At 50.6% G+C, this 21,855-nt stretch overlaps 2 long non-coding RNA genes across 2 annotated transcripts; both read right to left on the reverse strand.

Annotated features, from left to right (window-relative positions):
- Positions 1-4,341: 4,341 nt before the first annotated feature.
- LOC114809257 lies at positions 4,342-7,340 on the reverse strand. Its single transcript, XR_003757034.2, has 3 exons — positions 7,210-7,340; positions 5,785-5,894; positions 4,342-4,626 (listed from the first exon to the last, which is right to left on the reverse strand). It is a non-coding gene; the product is annotated as an uncharacterized LOC114809257 (long non-coding RNA).
- Positions 7,341-7,865: 525 nt separating this feature from the next.
- LOC114809100 lies at positions 7,866-15,380 on the reverse strand. Its single transcript, XR_003756860.2, has 3 exons — positions 15,126-15,380; positions 9,193-9,279; positions 7,866-8,090 (listed from the first exon to the last, which is right to left on the reverse strand). It is a non-coding gene; the product is annotated as an uncharacterized LOC114809100 (long non-coding RNA).
- Positions 15,381-21,855: the final 6,475 nt, after the last annotated feature.

Consider the following 21,855-nt stretch of genomic DNA (forward strand, 5'->3'; position numbering starts at 1 on the left):
CGGAGCCATGGTTAGAACCAAGGTCCTCTGGCTCCCAGGTGCATGCACTTTCCTTTGGACCACACTTCCAGTACTCCATAAATGTTGGTTGTGGGGGATGAAGACCTAAATGCTCTTGGGGAGGGACTAAGTGCATGGGAGATGCAGGAGGGAGGGAAAATTGTGTCGGGGGATGAGATCTTAGTCTGGAAAGGCTTCCTGGAGGAGATGTGATTTCAGTAGGGCACTTAGGTCAATGGATCAATCAACTGTATTTATTGAGCACTTACTGTGTGCAGAGCACTGTACTAAGTGCTTGGGAATGTACAGTACAACCGAGTTAGTAGACAAGTTCCCTGCCCAGACTGGCCTTACAGTCTAGAGAAGATGTGGAGAGTGGGGAGAGTGCTAGTCTGCCAGATATGTGGTGGGAGGGAGTTCCAGGCAGAAGGGAGGGCATGAGCAAGGGGAACATGGTGGGTGAGATGAGGGCAAGGGACAGTGAAGAGGGTCATAGTGGAGGAGCGAAGGGTATGGGCTGGATTGAAGTGGGAGAGGAGGAAGGTTAAGTAGCGGGGAGAGAGCTGATTGAGTGACATGAATCCAGTGGTGAGGAGCTTCTGCTTGATGAGGACATGGATGGGCAGCCACAGGAGGCCTTGAGGAGTGGGGAGATGAGTGCAGGGCAATATTTTAGTAAAATGATCTGGGCAGCAGAATGAAGTATGGCCTGGAGTGGGGAGAGACAGGAGGCAGGGAGGTCAGCAAGGAGGCTGATACATAGTCAAGGTGGAATAGGAGAATTGCTTGGATTTAATGTGATAGCAGTTTGCTTGGATGATGATGATGGTATTTGTTATGTGTTTACTATATGCCAAGCACTGTTCTAAGCGCTGAGAGGAAGGAGCAAATTCTGGGGATGTTATGGAGACGGAATTGACAAGATTTAGGGACTGACTGAATATGGAGGATGAAAGAGAGAGATGAATCCAAGATAGTGCCTGGGCTGTGGGCTTGTGAGACAGGCAGGATAGTAGAGTTGTCAACAGTGAAGGAAAAGTTGGAGGAAAGAGTTTGGGAGGGAAGATGAAAAGTTCAGTTTTGAGCATGTTAAAATTGAGGTGATGGTGGGATATCCAGGTAGAGATATTCTGAAGGCAGGAGGAAATGTGAGATTGCAGAGTGGGGAAGAGGTCAGGCTCTGGAGAGGTAGATTTAGAATTTATCCGTGTAGAAATGGTAGTTGAAGCCATGGTAGAGAATGAGTTCTCCAAGGGAGTGGATGGAGATGGAGAATAGAAGGGGACCCAGAACTGAGTCCTGAGGGATTTTCACAGTTAGGAGTGGGAAGCAAAAGAGAAGCCAGTGAAGGAGACTGAGAATAAGCAGCCAGTTGTTTTTACGAGATGTTCTTCTCCTTGACTCTATTTATTGCCATTGTTCTTGACTGTCCGTCTCCCCCGATTAGACTGTAAGCCCGTCAAACGGCAGGGACTGTCTCTATCTGTTGCTGACTTGTTCATCCCAAGTGCTTAGTACAGTGCTCTGCACATAGTAAGCGCTCAATAAATACTATTGAATGAATGAATGAATGAGTTGAGAGTAAAACCAGGGATTTGCTTCACAAACACGACTATTCTTATTTTTATTAATATATTTTATTGATTGATTAATAATAATAATAGTGATATTTGTTAAGTGCTTACTATGTGCCAAGCACTGTTCTAAGTACTGGAGTAGATACAAGATAATCAGGTTGTCTCACGTGGGGCTCAGATTCTTAATTCCTATTTTACAGATGAAGTAACTGAGGCACCGAGAAGTTAAGTGGCTTCCCCAAAGTCACCAGCTGATTAGTGGCAGAGTTGGGAATAGAACCCACAACCTCTGACTTTGAAGCTCGTGTTAGCCATGCAGCTTCTCTGATTAGAATAGGTAAGTGGGTGGGTAGGAGGACAGGTAGGTGGGAGGAGTAGGAAACAGCTGCCCTCTGGTGGGGGGGTATCAGGATTATGAGAGCAAGACCCCATCTCTTCCCTCGCTGCCCCTGGACAGCCTGCTCCCCCTGCACAACAAGCCTGAGCTTTATAGCTGAAGCACATCGGAGGCTAACTCCCTCTCCCAGAAACATCATTGACTGACTTCTGTTTGGCCCAGGCCCCCATCTCCGGCAGGTGACCTTCTGCCTAAATAGCCTTAACTAGTTCTGCCCAAAGGGACCTCTCCTAACCTCCTTCAGGTGCCCAGTCTGGGCCCTCCCCATAAAAACAGTGCTTGGCACCTAGTGAATGCTTAACAAATGCATTATTATTATTATTAAGGGCTGTTGGATTCATTTTTTAAATGGTATTTGTTAAGCACTTATTTTGTGTCCAACACAGTTCTAGGGGTAGATACAAGTTAATTAGTTTGGACCCAGATCCTGACCCTCATGGGGCTCACAGTCTAAATAGGAGGGAGAAGAGGAGAACTGAGGCACTGAGAGAAGTGAAGGGACTTGTCCAAGGTCATACAGTAAGCAGTTCATTATTATTATGGTATTTGTTAAGCGCTTACTATGTGCCGAGCACTGTTCTAAGCACTGGGGTAGATACAAGGTAATCAGGTTGTCCCACATGGGCTCACAGTCTTAATCCCCATTTTACAGATGAGGTAACTGAGGCACCGAGAAGTGAAGTGACTTGCCCAAAGTCACACAGCTGACAAGTGGCCAAGCCGGGATTCGAACCCATGACCTCTGACTCCAAAGCCCGTGCTCTTTCCACTGAGCATTCCATTAGGGCATCCCTCTTAACTGTAAGCTCACTGTGGGCAGGAAATATGTCTGTTATATTGCTATGCTGTACTCCCAAACTCTTAGTACAGGGCTCTGCCCACATTAAATGCTCAATAAATACAATTGATTTATTGATTGATTCATCCCTGCTCCACAGGGTGGCTCCAGGCCAGGAAGATTCATCCCACTGCTGCTGCTTTCTGAGCTTGGCCCCTCTCCCTCAATCCTGGGGAAAAGTGGGGTCAGCGGCCTGGCCCCTGGCCTGTGGTTCTGGTTCCTGCCCTGCCTGAAAGCAACCCTTCTCCTGCACAACCCCCCTCAAGGCCTGGGATCCTATTTAGGTGTTGATGGTACACAGTCAGAAACATTTATTCCCCAGAATACCTCACTTCCCTTGGTGTCCCTGAAGCTGAAAGTTGAAGCATATATTCCTGGAATTCTAGGTAGTTCATTGCTCTTTGTTTCTCCCCTTTGTTCTTCTGCTTCCACCCACTCTAGATCCTTAGATGACTGACTCATTGCTCCCCTGTTCCCACCTGCTCTAAATCCCTGGAAGAATCAGTCAACCAATCAATGGTATTTATTGAGCATTTACTATGGACAGAGCGCTGTACTAAGCACTTGGGTGAGTACAATACAACAGAATTAGCAGACATTCCCTGTCCGTAACAAGCTTTCAGTCTAGAGGGGGAGACAGATGTTAACATAAATAACGTATAATATATAATTTAAAGATGTGTATATAAGTGCTATGGGGATGTGGGTGGGGTGAAAATGAAATATCCATAGGTTACAGATCCAAGTGCATAGACAATGCAGAAGGGAAAGCGAGCTGGGGAAAAGAGGGAATATTCAGGAAAGGCCTCTTGGAGGAGATGTGACCTTAATAATGCTTTGAAAGTGGAGAGACTGGCATTTATGGAGGAGGAGGAAGTTCCGGATAGGTGGAGAACATGAGAAAGGGGCTGGTGATAAGATAGACGAGATTGGAGCATAGTGAGTAAACCGGCATAGAGGAGTGGAGTGTGTGGGCTGGGCTTTAGTAAGGGATCAGTGAAGTGAGGTAGAATGAGACGAGCTGATTGAGTGCTTTAAAGCCGGTGGTAAGGAGTTGTTGTTTTTTTGATGCAGAGATGAATAGGCATCCCCTGGAGGTTTTTGAGGAGTGGGGAGACATGAACTGAGCGTTTTGTTGATAAACGATCCGGGCAACCAAGTGAAGTATGACCTGAAATAGGGGGAGACTGGAGGACCGGGAAATCAGCGAGGAAACTGATGAGGTATTCAAGGCGGGATAAGATAAATGCTGGGATCAGCATGGTAGCTTGCTCTCCTGTTCTACATCCCTAGATAATGCACTGCTCCCCTGATCCCATCTGTTCTAGATCCTTAGCTAGATTAGCTTAGAGATCATTGCTCTCTTGTTCTCATCTGCTCTAAATCCCTAAATGGAGTATTGCTCTCTGGTTCTCATCTGCTCTAGATCCTTAGATGAAGCACTGCTCTCCTGTTCTCATCTGCTCTAGATCCCTTGTAGATCCCCAGATGAAGCATTGCTCTCTGGTTCATGCCTGCTCTAGATCCCTAGATGGCTCATTGCTTTCCCCCTCCCTCCCAGATCCCTCAGTGAAGCATTGCTCTCTGGTTTCTGCCCACTCCAGATCCCCAGCCGACGCATCACTCCCGTGCTTTCGCCCACTTTCGATCCCTAGAAGATGCTCCGCTCTGTGGTTCACGCCCGCTTGGGCTTCCCACTTGACAGGGCGGGCTTCTCGCAGATCCAGCGGTGGGCATTGTCACACAGTGTGGGGCTCAGGTTTCTGCCAAATCCTACTGTGGCGCAGTCGAAATCCGGCCTCCGGGTTATAGCTCTGGGGAAGGAGGGAAGGAGAGAGATAATGAACATGAACATGAGTGGAGGTGTCCCGGCCCTGCTTCTTTCTCCAAGATGAGTGCCTAGAGCTCTCCTCGACACTGACAGCTCCTTGTTGTGCGGGGGAACATGTTTCACCCCAGGGCTTAGTGCGGTGCATTGGTCCATAGGGGCACCGCCGCCACCAATGACTGCCCCTCCTTTCTGAACAACACCATTCTCCCCGAACACCATTGGCAGTCAAGGTCTCCTCTCGGGCCCTGAAGGCTGTGGATCTTGGACAAGGCCTGGGAGCTCTCTTGGGGCTAAATTTCCTCCTCTCTCCACTCCCACCCCCATCCCGGCCTCATCTCAGCCCTAGTCGGAGGAGGTCTTGTCTGGGAATCAGAACCTCATCATTCTGATTCTGATTGACCAAAAGACCTTGGGGGCCACCGCATACCAATCATTGTCTCAGCTCGTGCCCACCTTGCACTCATCACGTGACTATCACATGCCCACAAGATGCCCACCAAATGCCCACAAAGTACTCACTACATACCCACTATCCATTCACTACGTGCCCACCATACGCTCACTACAAACCCACCTTATGTCTATCATGTGCCTACAAAGTGCTTACTACTTACCTACCATGAGCTCACCACATACCCACCATTCTCTAGCCACATACCCACTGTGAGTCCACCATGCGCTCACCACATGTTCACCATGCGCTCACCACATGTTCACCATGCACTCACCACATCCCCACCACATAACAACCATGAGCTCACCACATAACCATGTGCTCACCACATACAATGTAATTCCCACAGGCTTACCATGCACTCACCACATACCCATAACATGCTTATCATGTGCCCACCACATGTAAACCATGTGCTCACATACCCAGTGTGCCTGTGATCCACCCATAATATACCCAGAGACCACCACACGTCCACCATGGATCCACCATACACCCACCACATTCCCATGTACCCACCACATGCTCATCTCATACCCTTCATTCTTCCACCACATGCCCAATAAATGCACCACATGCCAACCAGCTTTGGGTCATCCAGCTTTCTGAACTCCACCCTACTGTTCCTAGTGCTGGCACCAGTCCCGAAAGTACCAGGTTCAACGAAATAAGTGTTGGTGCACGTACATGTCAGCACTGAGCTCCGTGCCATCCACCCATCTCCACTTGTTATCAGAGTGGTGGTAACGGAGGCCGACAAAGTATGATTCTAATTTCACGCTTGAGTTGAGGAAATCCTGGAAGAGAAAAAAGTCCTGTTTCTTGACCAGCTCCCACTCCCCTGGGGTTGATTCCCAACTCTCTTCTCTCCTGAGCCCTGACCCCAAATCTCTTCAACCCATCCTCCTCCTCCCCACATCTTTCACCGTGGTTCTCCCAGCCCTTTCCTGGAGTCCTTCATCCTGCCGGCCTTGGAGATCAGGTCCAGCATGTGCGATACCGAGGCTGGGGAGGGCTGCTGGTAGGCTGGGTCTCACTCATGAGAGTGGGATGAACCAAAGCCCAATGCCAAGCCAAAAAGTCCTGAAGCCCCTCCCTGTCTGCTCTCCCCCTGCCCTCCCTGTTCTTCTTGCCTAAGGATGGCCATCCACCACTGCCTGGGAAATCCCAGGGCCCCATTGCCAGCTGGTGTGGGCCAATCTGAATCAGCCAGGTACAGCCCGGAGCCGGCAAGGAATGTCTGGGGGCTGCCTGGAACTATCTGGGGGCTGTGCAGAGTGGACTGGGGGTGATCCAGAACTGACTGGGAGTGGCCAGGAGCCAGCTAAGAGCAGTCCGGAGCCAACTGGGATTAGTCCGGAGCTAATCAGAAGTGCTCCAGAGCCAGCTAGGAAAGAAAGGTTCTGAGTCAGCTGGGAGCTGCCCCTAGTCAGCTGGGACTACAGGGGAGGGACGTTAGAGACTTTTACCTCCTCCAAACCCACCTCCTTTCCCCACCCCCTTCTTGCTGCTCACAAGCATTCCCTCTGTAGAGGTCCTTGCCTGGCCCTGCCTTTGTCCTGCAGTCCTGCCCAGGAAAGACAAGAGCAGTGGGCCACACCATCCCCTTAGAGAAGTAGCATGGTGTAATGGAGAGAGCACGGGCCTGAAGTCAGAAGAACATGGGTTCTAATCCTGGCTCCCCCACTTGTTTGCTGTGTGATCTTGGGCAAGTGATTTCGCTTCTCTGTGCTTCAGTTACTTCATTTGTAAAATGGGGATTGAGACTGAGCCCCCGCTGAGATAGGGACTATATCCAACCTGATTATCTTAAAACAGCTCCTGGCACATAGTAAGCACTTAACAAATACCACAAATATTATTATTAGTATCTAAGTGACCCCAGGGTTCCTGGGGAGGGCAAGCCAAAGAGAGAGGGTGAGTGGTTGGGGAGGATGGAGAAGAACCAGTCTAGGGGTGCCCAAGTTCCATGACCTTTGGGCTAGCCCACTTCTGGGTCTGCACCCCCAACCCCTGCCCCCTTGCCTCCAGTGCTGGGGCCACAGGCAGGCTTTCTGCTACAGCCCCAGGGATATTCACCATCAATCCCTCTGGGCCCAACTGAGTTCTCACCAGTTTTGCTCTGCTTGTACCAACAGCCAGAGAGGCGTCCTCTTGGGTGCAAGAATCCCGGCTCTGGTTCCAGGCCTTCTCTTGGGTGGAAAAGAAATAGCATCTCCCCCCACGAAATTGCCACAGAATGGGGCAAACTGTGAAAGCAGGGACAGACCCAGGGTGTGAGAGGTGGGCTGGAGTAGTGGAGTACCCCTTGCCCTCCACCACCTCCATCAACCAAACTTCCCATCAGTCCATCTCCCAGGACAGGTGTTTGTCAGGTGAAGCCCAACCATAGCTGTGGCCTTTGGGGGCTGGGCAGTTTTGTGGAAAAAGGAGCTTTTTTTTCACTAGACAAGCACTGGGAACAGAGCAGGAAAGGAACTGGAAAGACGCCAGGAATATGATGCCAATTTTGTGCTCTTCCCCTTCACTGTGCCTCCCCCTATCTCTTGTTTTCCAGCAGCCCCTCTCATGCTAAAGCACATGTGTATGGGGGTGGCAGGGGAGAGGGAGGTGCATCAGAGGAGCCTGGCAAAGTTAAGTAGGGAATGGGAGGTTTCTAGAGAGGAGGAGGTTGGGGTGAGGAGGTAGCTAGGGGCTGGGAACTGGGAGACCAGGATCATATTCCCCAGTCAGGTTTTGGCCTGCTGTGTTTCCACTCTGGGCCTCCATTTCCTTATCTGCAAGATGGGGGGGGCGTGTCTCCCACCCCATTATTTCCTCCCCAGGGGGTTGGGAGGGAAAGGGCTTTTGAGAGGTAAAAGGGACGATGGTGGAGTGAGTGTTGTCTGTCGTCCCCGTCACCCTGATGCCAAGGTTACCTGTCCCGCTGCTCCTGTTGGTGGCATTGAGTAGGTCTGAGTCACTGAAGGTCACAGGTGGAAAGATCTCTGAAACTGGAATCAATCCACATATTGACCTTGACCTCGGGAGGCAGAATTAATTTCCGCCTTTCATTAGGTCAGGTGAACCCCAGTCTCCCTGATGGATTTCATGGTCCTGGTCAGTTGTGTGCCCCAAGTTCTCCAGCCCTAGGGTAGACAGATGGCCACCATCTGTCCCGTGACATTGGAGATTTGAAGAGCATAAGGATGATCCAAGTCCCCCCCACCCTCTCCACAAACACACACACACAGAGGAAACAGCAAGGTGTCTGTCTGTACTCCAAAGGGACAGGCCAGCCTCCTGGAGAGATGGAGAGACGGGCCATTTCCCCAGGCGAAGGGGCTGACAGGTCCCCGATGGTGGAACAGCCAGACCCCCTTGGAGAGGGCGGTTTCTGAGCCCTAGAAATGCAACCTAAGTTGGGTAGTGGTTGTCAGCTGTGTGGCCCAATATCCCAAGGCTGCAGGCTGGCCTAGACCTCAATAGGGCAAAGGAGGGAGGCCCCTGGCTTTGGGATGTGGAACAGTTACTCTCGGAGAAGTGGGCCAGTTGGAGAGAGGTCGGCCCTCAGGGGTCTTTGTGGACCAGGGCCGGGCCCAGCTGAGATCTAGTTCCCACCATTGACACGACTCCTCTTCCTTCCCATTTGCCCCATTTCCCTTTGAAACCTGGGCAACATAGGAGCCTGCAGCCACTCATCTTGAGCAACAGGGAAGAGGTCACCAGTGCTGGCCTGCCAGGCCTCTTGGCCTCTTGGTGACTCCAACCCTGCTCTCCAGGCTAAGTCTCCCAGCCCTGGCCAGGGTTGTGTGGGACATGGGCTGTTGGGCTCTACATCCACCCGGGTGTGGCTGTGGGATAATTCAGGGGAGGAAAGCCAACTGACCATAGATTTCCCGGGGGCTGGGGAAAAGGTTGACCTGAATGGGTCCCAGGGGCCATCTCCACCGTCTATGCTTACAGATGCTCCCTTGCCCCTCCCACACCCCCCCACACAACCCCACTGCCCCTCTTCCGTCTTCTCCCTCCACCAGCCCCATCATTCCCCATCCCTGGGCCCTGGGACAGGCTGGCAAGTGGTAGAAGGAGGGAGTTGAACAGGTGGAGACTTACAGTACTGGAGGAACAGGGTTGATCCGATCACTTTCAGAACCAGGACGATGAGCCCAGGTATCACTGCAGCCCAGTTCATGGTGGGTTCTGTGGTGGGTGGAGAGACTCCGCCAGGGACACTCAAAGCTACTTGAGATAGTTAGCCAAAATTCTGTGTAAGCCCCCAAAATTGACCTGGATCCCAGGTCCAGTTGTGTGCAGCCCCAAAGCCCTCTGGTGGTAGTCTTGCTCCCAAAGGATCCAGGTGGCTCCCCTGCTCCCTGTGCCTCACATCTGGGCCTTGGCCTGTACACCACCCCTTGTGCTGGGGCTGCAGCCAATAGAGTAATTTTACCAAGGGGCTGGTGGGAGGACAGAGGAAGGAAGGCAGGAGATGAGAGGAGGTATGAGAGCAGGCCCAGTGGGAAGGGCAAGGACAGATGAAGGGACGGGGGCAGGGTCAAGGGCTGGGGCACAACTTGTCCTGGGAAGAGTTAAATTGTAATAATAACTGTGGTATGTGTGGAATACTTACTATGTGCCAGTCTCTGTCCTAAGAACTGGGGTGGATACAAGCAAATCGAGTCAGACATAATCCCTGCCCTACATAGGGATCACAGTTATAATCCCAGTTTTACAGATGAGGTAACTGAGGCCCAGAGAAGTGAAGTGACTTGCCCAAGGTCACAGCAGATAAGTGCCGGAGCCAGAACTAGAACCCAGTTCCTTCTGACTTCCAGGCCTGGGCTCTATCCACTAGCCCATGCTGCTTCTCGCCACTGGGAGCAGCCCCTCCATGGACTGAACATTCATTCATTCATTCAATCATATTTATTGAGCGCTTACCATATGCAGAACACTGTGCTAAGCGCTTGGAATGTACAATTTGGCAAGATAGAGACAATCCCTGCCCAACAACGGGCTCACATATGGCCAAGCTCCTGGGCTCTCCCCAGACCAACTACTGTGGGCAAGGAGCAGAGTCCAACATAGAAGCAGCATGGCTTAGTGGAAAGAGCACAGGCTTGGGAGTCAGAGGTCACAGGTTCTAATCCCAGCTCCGCCACTAGTCAGCTGTGTGATCTTGGGCAAGTCACAACTTCTCTGTGCCTCAGTTACCTCATCTGTCAAATGGGGATTAAAACTGTGAGCCCCACGTGGGACAACCTGATCACCTTGTATCCCCCAGCGCTTAGAACAGTGCTTTGCACATAGTAAATGCTTAAAAAAACCACAATTTTTTTTAACATGACTGACCTCTGATCTCTGGGGGTGAGGCACGGAGACAGACGTATCTGACCTCTGGGATGGGCCTGATCTATAAGAGTGAGGAGCAGAGGCAGAAGTGTCTAACCTCTGACCTCTGGGAGTAAGGAGCAGAGGTGGATGTGATTGACCTCTGACCTCTGGGGGTGAGGAGCAGAGGTCCACATTTCTGCCCCTCTCTTGACCCCACTTCCACTTCCCGTTATCGCCCTATCTCCCTCCTACCCTTCCTTTCCAAACTCCTAGAACGAGTCGTCTACACTCGCTGCCTTGAAGTCCTCAACTCCAACTCTCTCCTGGACCCCCTCCTATCTAACTTCCGTCCCCTCCACTCTACCGAAACTGACCTCTGAAAGGTCACCCATGACCTCCTTCTTGCCAAATCCAATGGCTCCTACTCTATCCTAATCCTCCTTGACCTCTCAGATGCCTTTGACACTGCCGACCATCCCCTTCTCCTCCACGCTTTATCTCACCTTGGCCTCAAGGTCTCCGTCCTCTCCTGGTTCTCTTCTTATCTCTCTGGCCATTCATTCTTGGTCTCCTTCACAGGCTCCTCCCCCCACCCCCCATCCACTAGCTGTAGGGGTTCCTCAAGGGTCAGTTCTTGGTCCCCTTCTGTTCTCCATCTATACTCACTCCCTTGGTGAACTCATTTGCTCCCATGGCTTCAACTATCATCTCTACGCAGATGACAACAAAATCTCCATCTCCTCCCTGGTTATCTCCCCCTCCCTCCAGCCTCGTATCTCCTCCTGCCTTCAGAACATCTCCACCTGGATGTCTGCCCGCCACCTAAAACTCAACATGTCCAAAACTGAGCTCCTTATCTTCCCTCCCAAACCCTGTCCTCTTCCTAACTTCCCTGTCACTGTGGACGGCACAACCATCCGTACCGTCTCACAGGCCTGCAACTTTGGTGTCCTTTACTCAGCTCTCTCATTCACCCCACACATCCAATCCATCACCAATACCTGCCTGTCTCACCTTTACAATATCGCCAAGATCCGCCCTTTCCTCTCCATCCAAACGGCTAACCTACTGGTACAAGCTCTCATAATATCCCAGCTGGATTACTGTGTCAGCCTTCTCTCTGATCTCCCTTCCTCCTGTCTCTCCCCTCTCCAGTCTATTCTTCATTCCGCTGCCTGAATCGTCTTCCTACAGAAATGCTCTGGGCATGTTACTCCCCTCCTCAAAAACCTCCAATGGTTGCCTATCAACCTTCGCACAAAACAAAAGCTCCTCACTCTAGGCTTCAAAGATCTCCAACACCTTCCCCTCTCCTATCTCACCTCCCTTCTCTCTTTCTACTGCCCACCCCGTACACTCTGCTCCTCTGCCGCTCACCTGCTCACGGTCCCCCATTCATGCCTGTCCTGCCGTCGACCCCTGGCCCATGTCCTACCACTGTCCTGGAATGCCCTCCCTCCTCACCTCTGCCAAACTAACTCTCTTCCCCTCTTCAAAGCCCTACTGAGAGATCACCTCCTCCAGGAAGCTTTCCCAGACTGAGCCCCCCCTTTCCCTCTGCTCTTCCCCCTTCCCCTCCCCTTAGCACTGTGCTCATTTGTATATACTATTTATTACCCTATTCATTTTGTTAATGAGGTGTATATCTCCTTGATTCTATTTATCTTGATGATGTTGTCTTGTTTTATTTTGTTCTGTTTTGCTTTGCTGTCTGTCTCCCCCATTTAGACTGTGAGCCTGTTATTGGGCAGGGATTGTCTCTATCTGTTGCCGAATTGTACATTCCTAGCACTTAGTACAGTGCTCTGTACATAATAAGTGCTCAATGAATACCATTGAATGAATGAATGCCTCTCAGACTGACTGCTTTCCATTTACATCATGGTCCTCTCTCCCCTTCCTTGAGCCTCCAATACGATCTACTGAGCTCTGCTGCCTTTCTGTCCTCAAGACTTCCATTTCCAGCAGGTCAGCCACTTCTAACCATGAGGAACACTAACCCAGAGAACACCTGCCATGGGGAGCATTGACTTCCGGAAGCACTGGCCAAAGGGAGCACCAGCCGTGGGAAATACTGACTGCGGGGAGTACCAGCATGTAACATCATGCCTGTCAGGTGGGTATGTGGCTAACATGGCTATGGCATGCTGCCATTTGGTGGCAGTAGGCTGATTTGGACCAGATCTAGAGCATATTCTCCTGACCCCATGACTGCTTCCCCTCAACTGCGCTGCACAGACATCCTCCAGACCTGCAGTGTCTTCAGGAGAAGCAGCGTGGCTCAGTGTGGAAAGAGCCCGGGCTTGGGAGTCAGAGATCGTGGGTTCGAATCCCGGCTCCACCACTTGTCAGCTGTGTGACTGTGGGCGAGTCACTTAACTTCTCTGTGCCTCAGTTACCTCATCTGTAAAATGGGGATTGACTGTGAGCCCCACGTGGGACAACCTGATTCCCCTGTGTCTACCCCAGCGCTTAGAACAGTGCTCTGCACATAGTAAAGCGCTTAACAAATACCAACATTATTATTATTATTATTCACCCTGGTCCCACAATGTACATGGGTACCACGTCTAAGGCAGAGGGAGGCTGATGCCAACAATAAAAATGTGGGACACTCAGGTGTCAGCTGCCAAATCTGGATCCAGACATGATGGGGGTCAGGCTGGTGGGAAACCGGATGGTCATGGCAGAGGAAAACTGAACAGATGGCAGCTGTCATCTCCAACCTCAGAATCTGCCCCCCTACCTCCACCCTCAGGGTCCAGGGCTGCTGACCATGGAAGGGAGCAAGTCCAAGAATGGTCCACTGGCACATTGGACACACCTGGTATCGCCTATGTGGCAGGTACAGTGGGCACAGCTGGCATGGATGTAGTGTGTGGGAAGCAGCATGGCCCAGTGGATAGAGTGTGGGCCTGGGAATCAGAGGATGTGGGTTCTAATCCAGCTCCACCACTTGTCTGCTGTGCGACCTTGGGAAAGTCATTTCACCTCTCAGTGCCTCAATTTCCTCAACTATATAATGGGGATTCAAAACCTCTACTTAAACTGTGCACCCCATGTGGGGCAGGCAGTGCATCTGACCCAAATAACTGGTACCTACCCTACCCCAGCTTTTAGAGCAGTGCTTGACACACAGTAAGTGTTTAACAAATATCATAATTATTCATTATGACAAGTACAGGGGACACAGTGGGCTCAGCTGGAATAGGGGTCAATGTAGACACAACTGTCTCAGCTAGCATAGGGGCCCAGCAGGCAGAGTGGGCCCAGCCAATACTGTGGGCACAATACTCATTCAATCATATTTGTTGAACACTTTCTGTGTGCAGAGCACTGTACTACATGTCTGGGAGAGTACAATGCAACAACAAACGGACACATGCCCTAGCCACGACGAGCTTACAGTAAGCGAGGATGGCAGGGATTAATGGTCTGGGTTCTGAGCAGTGAGCAAATCCTCTAGTGCTAACCTCATTATGCCTCAATTTCCCTATCTCACCACCAACCCCTAGCCCACATCCTGCCTCTGGCCTGGAACACCCTCCTTCCTCAAATCCACCAAACAATTACTCTCCCCGCCCTTCAAAGCCTTATTGAAGGCATATCTTCTCTAAGAGGCCTTCCCAGACTGTGCCCCTCTGTTCCTCATTTCCCATTCTCTTCTGTGTCACCCTGACTTGCTCTTCCCTCCTCCCAGGCCCACAGCACTTATGTACATATCCGTAATTTTATTTCTTTGTATTGATGTCTGTCTCCCCCATCTAGACTGTAAGATCATCGTGGGCAGGGAACGTCATTGTTTATCATTGCATTGCACTCTCCCCAGTGCTTAGTATGGTGCACTGCAGACAGTAAGTGCTCAAAAAATATGAGTGAAGGAATTAATCTGAACCGGGGGGTGGGAGGAAAAGCTCAGGTCTTGGAGTAATAATAGTTACGGTATTTGTTAAACCTTTACTATGTGTCAAGCACTGTACTTAGGTCAAAAACCATCCTTGGGGAAAGGAGAGCAGATATTTTATCCCTATTTTGCCAATGAGGAAACTAAGGCACAGAAAAACTAAGCAAATTGCCCCAAGTCACACAGCAGACAAGTGGTAAAGTTGGGACTCGGGCTCAAGTCTCCTGACTCCCAGGCCCCAGGCTCTTTCCCCTAGGCCCCACTGCTTCTCACCAAGCCACGCTGTTTGACCAACTCTCCCAGTGGGGCTGCGGGTTGCTAAGGAGCAGAAGGTGCCTGTCTCTGAGAGCAAGAGTCCTGGACAGCACTGCAGCTTAACCCTGCCAGCAGCCCGGAGGGCGGAGTCAGCGGCCAGGCAGGGTTGGGCCCTGGGGTGAAGGGCACGTAGGAACCATCTGTGGATTGGACAGGTTGGCAGACCTGTGGCAGCAAGGGAAGGATCCTCTCACTGCCTCATCTCCTCCTGCTACTGTGCTCTGTGCCCATTTTCCCAAACCTCCCCATGCCTGCCCCTCAGCTGGCCCCTGAAAAAGCAGCCACCTCTGTCCCTCCATCGTGCCATTTGCTCTCACCTGGAGTCACAGTCCGGCTTACTCCATTTCCCTAACCCAAGGAGCACACAAGCAAGAGAGGGCAAAGGTATCCAGAGGGTGTGTGTTCCTTGCTACTCCCACCTCGGTCTCTCCGCACTCAGAGACCGGTGACTCCCAATGAGAAGCAAGTGTCTAAGGGGTCAAAGAGAGAGACTCACCACTAGGGCCCTTGCTGTGCTGGGGTGGGCTTGGATTCCTGTCCTCTGAAGCCAGGCACGGTCCTGTCAGTCAGTTCACTGAGAGGGGCCCCTGCAGGAGCACTTCAATTTCATGGAGACTTCAATGCAGAGTCTGGAGCCCAGGGGCCGGAGTGCAGAACACAGGGGAGAAAGCCTAGAACTCCGAAGTCCAGAGCCCAGAGACCAGAATGCAGCATGCAGAGCCCTGAGGGGGTGTCCTTCTTTGGCTTCTTTCTGTGGGGGCAGAACCAGATTCTGACAGCCGCCACTTTCTCTGTGCTGCTGGCAGCATGCCTGGGCGACTGGCACCCTGTCGTAAGAGAACGCTTGCAAGGGGAATTTCCTGTGGTCACAAGGGATTGGCCAAGCAGAATCTGGAACCAGCTGTGCTTCAGGACTCCCCCACTGCCCTGTGCACCTCATGGGACCCTTTAGGTATCCTTCGATCAAACTCCTTCACAACTGATAGCATATCGTGAGGGCCTAGACATAGGAGGATTCCTGACTGGACCCTCTTCCTGTGTCCAGCGAGAGGCTAGAACCCAGGCTCTTTCCACTAGGACATGCGCTCTTGAAGGTCACACTTCCATGCTGTGTGACCTTGGGCAAGTCACAACTTCTCTATGCTTCAATTGCCACATTTGTCAGTGCATGTTCTTCCACTCCCTTCCTCTGAGAGGCTCATGTGGTACAAGGACCCTGTCTGTGCATAACAAATACTACAACTAATTAACAAACACCACAATTTTTAGTATTATTATTATCATGTCCTGGAGGCAGGAATAAATGTATAATTATAGAGAAAGAGATATCAGGGCTGGATAGAGAGATTTGGGAGTCGTCATATAAAGATGATAGCTGAAGCTGTGGAATGGATAAAATCCCCAGAGGAGTGCATGTAAAGGAAGAATAAAAGAGGACGCAAAACTGAACCTTTTGGGGTGGGAGGCAGAGGACTCCATGAAAGAGACTGAGAATGAACAGCTGGAACGGTAGGAGGAGAGCCAGGAGAGGACAGTTTCAGTGAAGCCGAGGTTGGATAATGTTTCCAGGAGAAGTGGGTGGTTGACAGTGTTGAAGGCAGTTGAGAGCTCGAGGAGAATTAGAATGGAATACAGGCCATTAGATTTGGTGAGGAGGAGCTCATTGGTAACCTTGGAGAGACCAGTTTCCAAATGTTTTGTGGGCAAAAACTAGATTGTAGAGGGTTCGAGGAGAGTTGAAGGAGAGGAAGTGAAGGCGGTAGGTGTTGTCAATCTGTTCAAGGAGTTGGACAGAAATAGTAAGGGGAAGATGGGGCAATAGCAGGGTAGTGCAGTGGGTTGAGAGATTCATTCATTCAATCGTATTTATTTAGTGCTTACTGTGTGCAGAGTACTGTACTAAGTGCTTGGAGTGTACAATTCAGGAACAGTTAGAGACAATCCCTGCCCAACAACGGGCTCACAGTTTAAAAGGAGGAGACAGACAACAAAACAGAGAGATGGTTTTCTTAGGTTAGAAGACCTCTGAACATGTTTGAAAGCACAGGGGAAGGAGTCATCAGAGTGAGCTGTTAAAGAGAGCATTCAGGGAAGAAGGGTGGACACAAGTGTTTTTATAAGGTATGAAGGGATGTCATTGGAAGAGCAAGATGGAAGAGGTGGATTTCAAAACCTGATCTGAGTTATCTTGATAGACAGCTGAGAATAATGAGAGAGAGTAGATGTTGGGCTAGGAGGGAGCGGGGTCTGGGGAAGATTTGGGGGTGTCCCCCCTAATGGTTTCAGGTTTGCCAGTGAATGATATGGCAGTTAATCAGAGCAGAGAGATAGGGGTCCCCCATCTCTCACCCCCAATGATCTGGCCACCTATTTCCTCACGAAAATCAACACGATCAGGTCTGAGCTCCCCAAAGTCACCCCTCCGCCTCTCCCCTCCCCCCCACCAACCCCCTCCCCTACTTTCCCATCCTTCCCTGCAGTATCCTCAGAGGAGATCTCCTCCCTCCTCGCAAGTGCCACCCCCTCCACCTGCGCCTCGGACCCCATTCCCTCTCACCTTCTTAAAACCATCGCCCCTGCCCTCCTACCTTCCTTAACTTCTATTTTTAACCACTCAATCTCCAAGGGCTCCTTCCCCTCTGCCTTCAAACATGCCCACGTCTCCCCCATCCTAAAAAAACCCGCTCTTGACCCCACTTCCCCCTCCAGTTATCGTCCTATCTCCCTACTACCCTTCCTTTCCAAAATCCTAGAACGAGTCGTCTACGATCGATGCCTAGAATTCCTTAACTCCCATTCTCTCCTAAACCCCCTCCAATCTGGCTTCCGTCCCCTCCACTCTACCGAGACTGCTCTCTCTAAGGTCACCCGTGACCTCCTTCTTGCCAAATCCAATGGCTCCTACTCCATTCTGATCCTCCTTGACCTCTCTGCTGCCTTTGACACTGTCGACCATCCCCTCCTCCTCCATACCTTATCTCACCTTGGCTTCACGGACTCTGTCCTCTCCTGGTTCTCCTCTTACATCTCTGGCCGGTCATTCTTGGTCTCCTTCGCTGGAGCCTCCTCCCCCTCCCATCCTTTAACTGTTGGAGTTCCTCAAGGGTCAGTTCTTGGCCCTCTTCTGTTCTCCATTTACACTCACTCCCTCGGTGAACTCATTCGCTCTCACGGCTTTGACTACCATCTCTACGCAGATGACACGCAGATCTACATCTCCGCCCCTGTCCTCTCCCCCTCCCTTCAGGCTCGCATCTCCTCCTGCCTCCGGGACGTCTCCACCTGGATGTCTGCCCGCCACCTAAAACTCAACATGAACAAGACTGAGCTCCTCATCTTCCCTCCCAAGCCCGGTCCGCTCCCAGACTTCTCCATCACCGTGGATGGCACGACCATCCTTCCCGTCCCGCAGGCCCGCAATCTCGGTGTCATCCTTGACTCGTCCCTCTCGTTCACCCCACACATCCTATCCGTTACCAAGACCTGCCGGTTTCACCTCTACAATATCGCCAAGATCCGCCCTTTCCTCTCCACCCAAACGGCTACCTTACTATTACGGGCTCTCGTTATATCCCGGCTAGACTACTGTGTCAGCCTTCTCTCTGACCTCCCTTCCTCCTCTCTCGCCCCGCTCCGGTCTATTCTTCACTGCGCTGCCCGGCTCATCTTCCTGCAGAAACGATCTGGGCATGTCACTCCCCTTCTTAAACAACTCCAGTGGTTGCCTATCGACCTCCACTCCAAACAAAAACTCCTCACTCTAGGCTTCAAGGCTCTCCATCACCTTGCCCCTTCCTACCTCTCCTCCCTTCTCTCTTTCTACCGCCCACCCCGCACGCTCCGCTCCTCTGCCGCCCACCTCCTCGCCGTCCCTCGGTCTCGCCTATCCCGCCGTCGACCCCCGGGTCACGTCCTCCCGCGGTCCTGGAACACCCTCCCTCCTCACCTCCGCCAAACTGATTCTCTTTCCCTCTTCAAAACCTTACTTAAAAATCACCTCCTCCAAGAGGCCTTCCCAGACTGAGCTCCTCTTCCCCCTCTACTCCCTCTGCCATCCCCCCTTTACCTCTCCGCAGCTAAAGCCTCATTTTCCCCTTTTCCCTCTGCTCCTCCACCTCTCCCTTCCCATCCCCACAGCACTGTACCCGTCCGCTCAACTGTATATATTTTCGTTACCCTATTTATTTTGTTAATGAATTGTACATCGCCTTGATTCTATTTAGTTGCCATTGTTTTTACGAGATGTTCTTCCCCTTGACGCTGTTTATTGCCATTGTTCTTGTCTGTCCGTCTCCCCCGATTAGACTGTAAGCCCGTCAAACGGCAGGGACTGTCTCTATCTGTTGCCGACTTGTTCATCCCAAGCGCTTAGTACAGTGCTCTGCACATAGTAAGCGCTCAATAAATACTATTGAATGAATGAATGAATGAAAGGGTTGGCAGTTTCAAGAGGCACCCAACAGGAGATCCAAAGCAGTGTAGGTTTCTGGCTGGCCCCAGGCCAGAGCTCACCAAGCCCTGTGCCAACCCCTTCAACATCCCCTGCCCCTCTCTGGCTTTACCCTGAAGGTGGACTTCCTCATCTCTGACTTCACTCTGGCTGGTCTGGGGTGTCCCTGAGGTGAGTCTGCATATTTTGGGGTAGTCCCTGGTCGAGATTCTGCATGGTCAGTCAATCAACTATATTTACTGAGCACTTACACAGAACACTGTAGTAAGCACTTGGAAGAGTACAATATAACAGAGTTAGAAGACATGCTCCCTGCCCATAACAAGCTTATAGTTACAGATGTATACATAAGTGCTGAGGGATGGGTGAATATAGGGTGTAAATCCAATCGCAAGGGTGGCACAGAAGGGAGTGGGAGAAGAGAATATGAGAGTTTAGTCAGGTAAGGTCTCTAGGGAATGTGTCTTCAAAAATATTTTGAAGTTGGGGAGAGTGATCATCTGTCAAATATGAAGAGGGAGGGCGTTCCAAGCCAGAAGCAGGGTAAGAGCAAGAGGTCAATGGTGAGGTAGATGAGACTGAGGTACAGTGAATAGGTTCATTCATTCATTCAATTATATTTTATTGAGTCCTTACTGTGTGCAGAGCACTGAACAGAGTGCTTGGGAGAGCACAGTACCACAATAAACAGACACATTCCCTGCCCTCAAGATCTTACAATCTAGAGGGGAGACAGATGTCGAGACAAATAAATACATTACAGATATGTATATAAGTGCTGTGGGGCTGGAAGGGGGAAAGAACATAGGGAGCAAGTCAGGGCAATGCAGAAGGGAGTGGGAGAAGATGAAAGGAGGGGCTTATTCTGAGAAGGCCTCTTTGAGGAGGTGTGTCCTCAATAAGACTTTGAGGGCGGGGATAGTAATTGTCGGATCTAACGAGGGAGGCCAGAGGCGAGAGGCGGACTAGGGCTCGGCGGCCAGATCAAGGCATAGTGAGAAGGTTAGCATTAGAGGAGTGAAGTATGTGGGCTGGGTTGTAGAAGGAGAATAGCAAGGTGGAGTAGTGAGGTTGGCATTAAAGGAGTGAAGTGTGAGAGCTGGACTACAGTAGAAAATCAGGGAGGTAAAGGTAGAAGAGGGAAAGGTGATCAAGTGCTTTAAAGCTGATGTTAAGGAGTTTCTATTTGAGGTAGAGGGGAATGGGCAACTACTGGAAGCTCTTGAGGATGGGTAAACATGAACTGAATGGTTAGGTAGAAAAATGATCTGGGCAGCAGAGTGAAGTCTGGACAAGTTGGGTGAGGCAGAAGGCTGTGAGGTCAGAAAGGAGGCTGATGCAGAAATCAAGGCAAGTTAGGATAAATTCCTGGATTAATGTGGTAGCAATCAATCAATTGATGGTATTTGTCGAGTGCTTACTATGAGCAAAGCATTAGACTAAGCACTTGGGGAACAGGATTAGTGGACACGTTCCCTGCCCATTCATTCAGTCGAATTTAAATCCCGACTCTGCCCCCTGTCAGCTGTGTGACTGTGGGCAAGTCACTTCACTTCTCTGTGTCTCAGTTCCCTCATCTGTAAAATGGGGATGAAGACTGTGAGCCTCACGTGGGACAACCTCATTCCTCTGTATCTTCCCCAGCGCTTAGAACAGTGCTCTGCACGTAGTGAGGGCTTAACAATTATTATTACTATGTGCAGAGCACTGTATTGAGTGCTTGGGAAAGAACAATACAACAATAAACACTGGCAGTCCCTGCCCACAATGAGCTCAAAGGCTATGAGCTTACAATCCAGAGAGGGAAACGTATACATAAGTAATAAGTAATTTAATTTAATAAGTAATAAGTAATAAGTAATTTACAGTATGTAATTTAAAGGTATGTACATGAGTGCTGTGGGGTTGACGGTCTGGTGACTCAAATGCCCAAAGGTCACAGATCAAAGGGCAGAGGTGACACAGAAGGGAACAGGAGTTGGGGAAAAATAATAATAATAATGATGATATTTGTTAATTGCTTACCATGATCCACACACTGTACTAAGCGCTGGAGTGGATACAAGTAAATTGGGTTGGACACAGTCCCTGTCCCACATGGGGCTTACAATCTTAATCCCCATTTTACAGATGAGATAACTGAGGCCTAGTGAAGTGACTTGCCCAAGGTCACACAGCAGACAAGTGGTGGAGTCGGAATTAGAATCCATGACTTTCTGACTCCCAGGCCCATGCTCTTTCCACTACGGCATGCTGCTTCTTAATCGGAGAAGACCTCTTGGAGAAGACGTGACCTTCATAATGCTTTGAAGGAGGGGAGAGTGGTGGCCTGGGACATGTGGAGGGGGAGGGAACTCCGGGCTAGGGGGAGGATGTGGAAGAGGGGTCAGTAGTGAGTTAGACAAGATCAGGGCACGTTGAGTAAGCTTGTGCTCGAGGAGCAAAGTGGGCGGGCTAGGCTGAAGTAGGAGATCAGTGAGGTGAGGTAGGCTGGGACAAACTAACTGAGTGCTCTAAAGCCATCGATAAGGAGTCTCTGTTTGATGCGGGGGGTAGATGGACAGCCATTGGAGGTTCTTGAAGAGTGGAAAAAGATGGACTGCATGGTTTTGTAGAAAAATGATCCATGCAGCTGAGTGAAGTATTGACTGGAGTGAGAAGAGACAGGAGGTCAGCAAGGAGGCTGATGCGGTAGTCAAGGCTGGATAAGATAATAATAATAATAATAATAATAATAATAATAATAATATAATGTTGGTATTTGTTAAGCGCTTAC

The sequence above is a fragment of the Ornithorhynchus anatinus genome, chromosome 2 (genome assembly GCF_004115215.2).
Source record: "Ornithorhynchus anatinus isolate Pmale09 chromosome 2, mOrnAna1.pri.v4, whole genome shotgun sequence".
Classification (NCBI taxonomy): Eukaryota; Metazoa; Chordata; class Mammalia; order Monotremata; family Ornithorhynchidae; genus Ornithorhynchus; species Ornithorhynchus anatinus.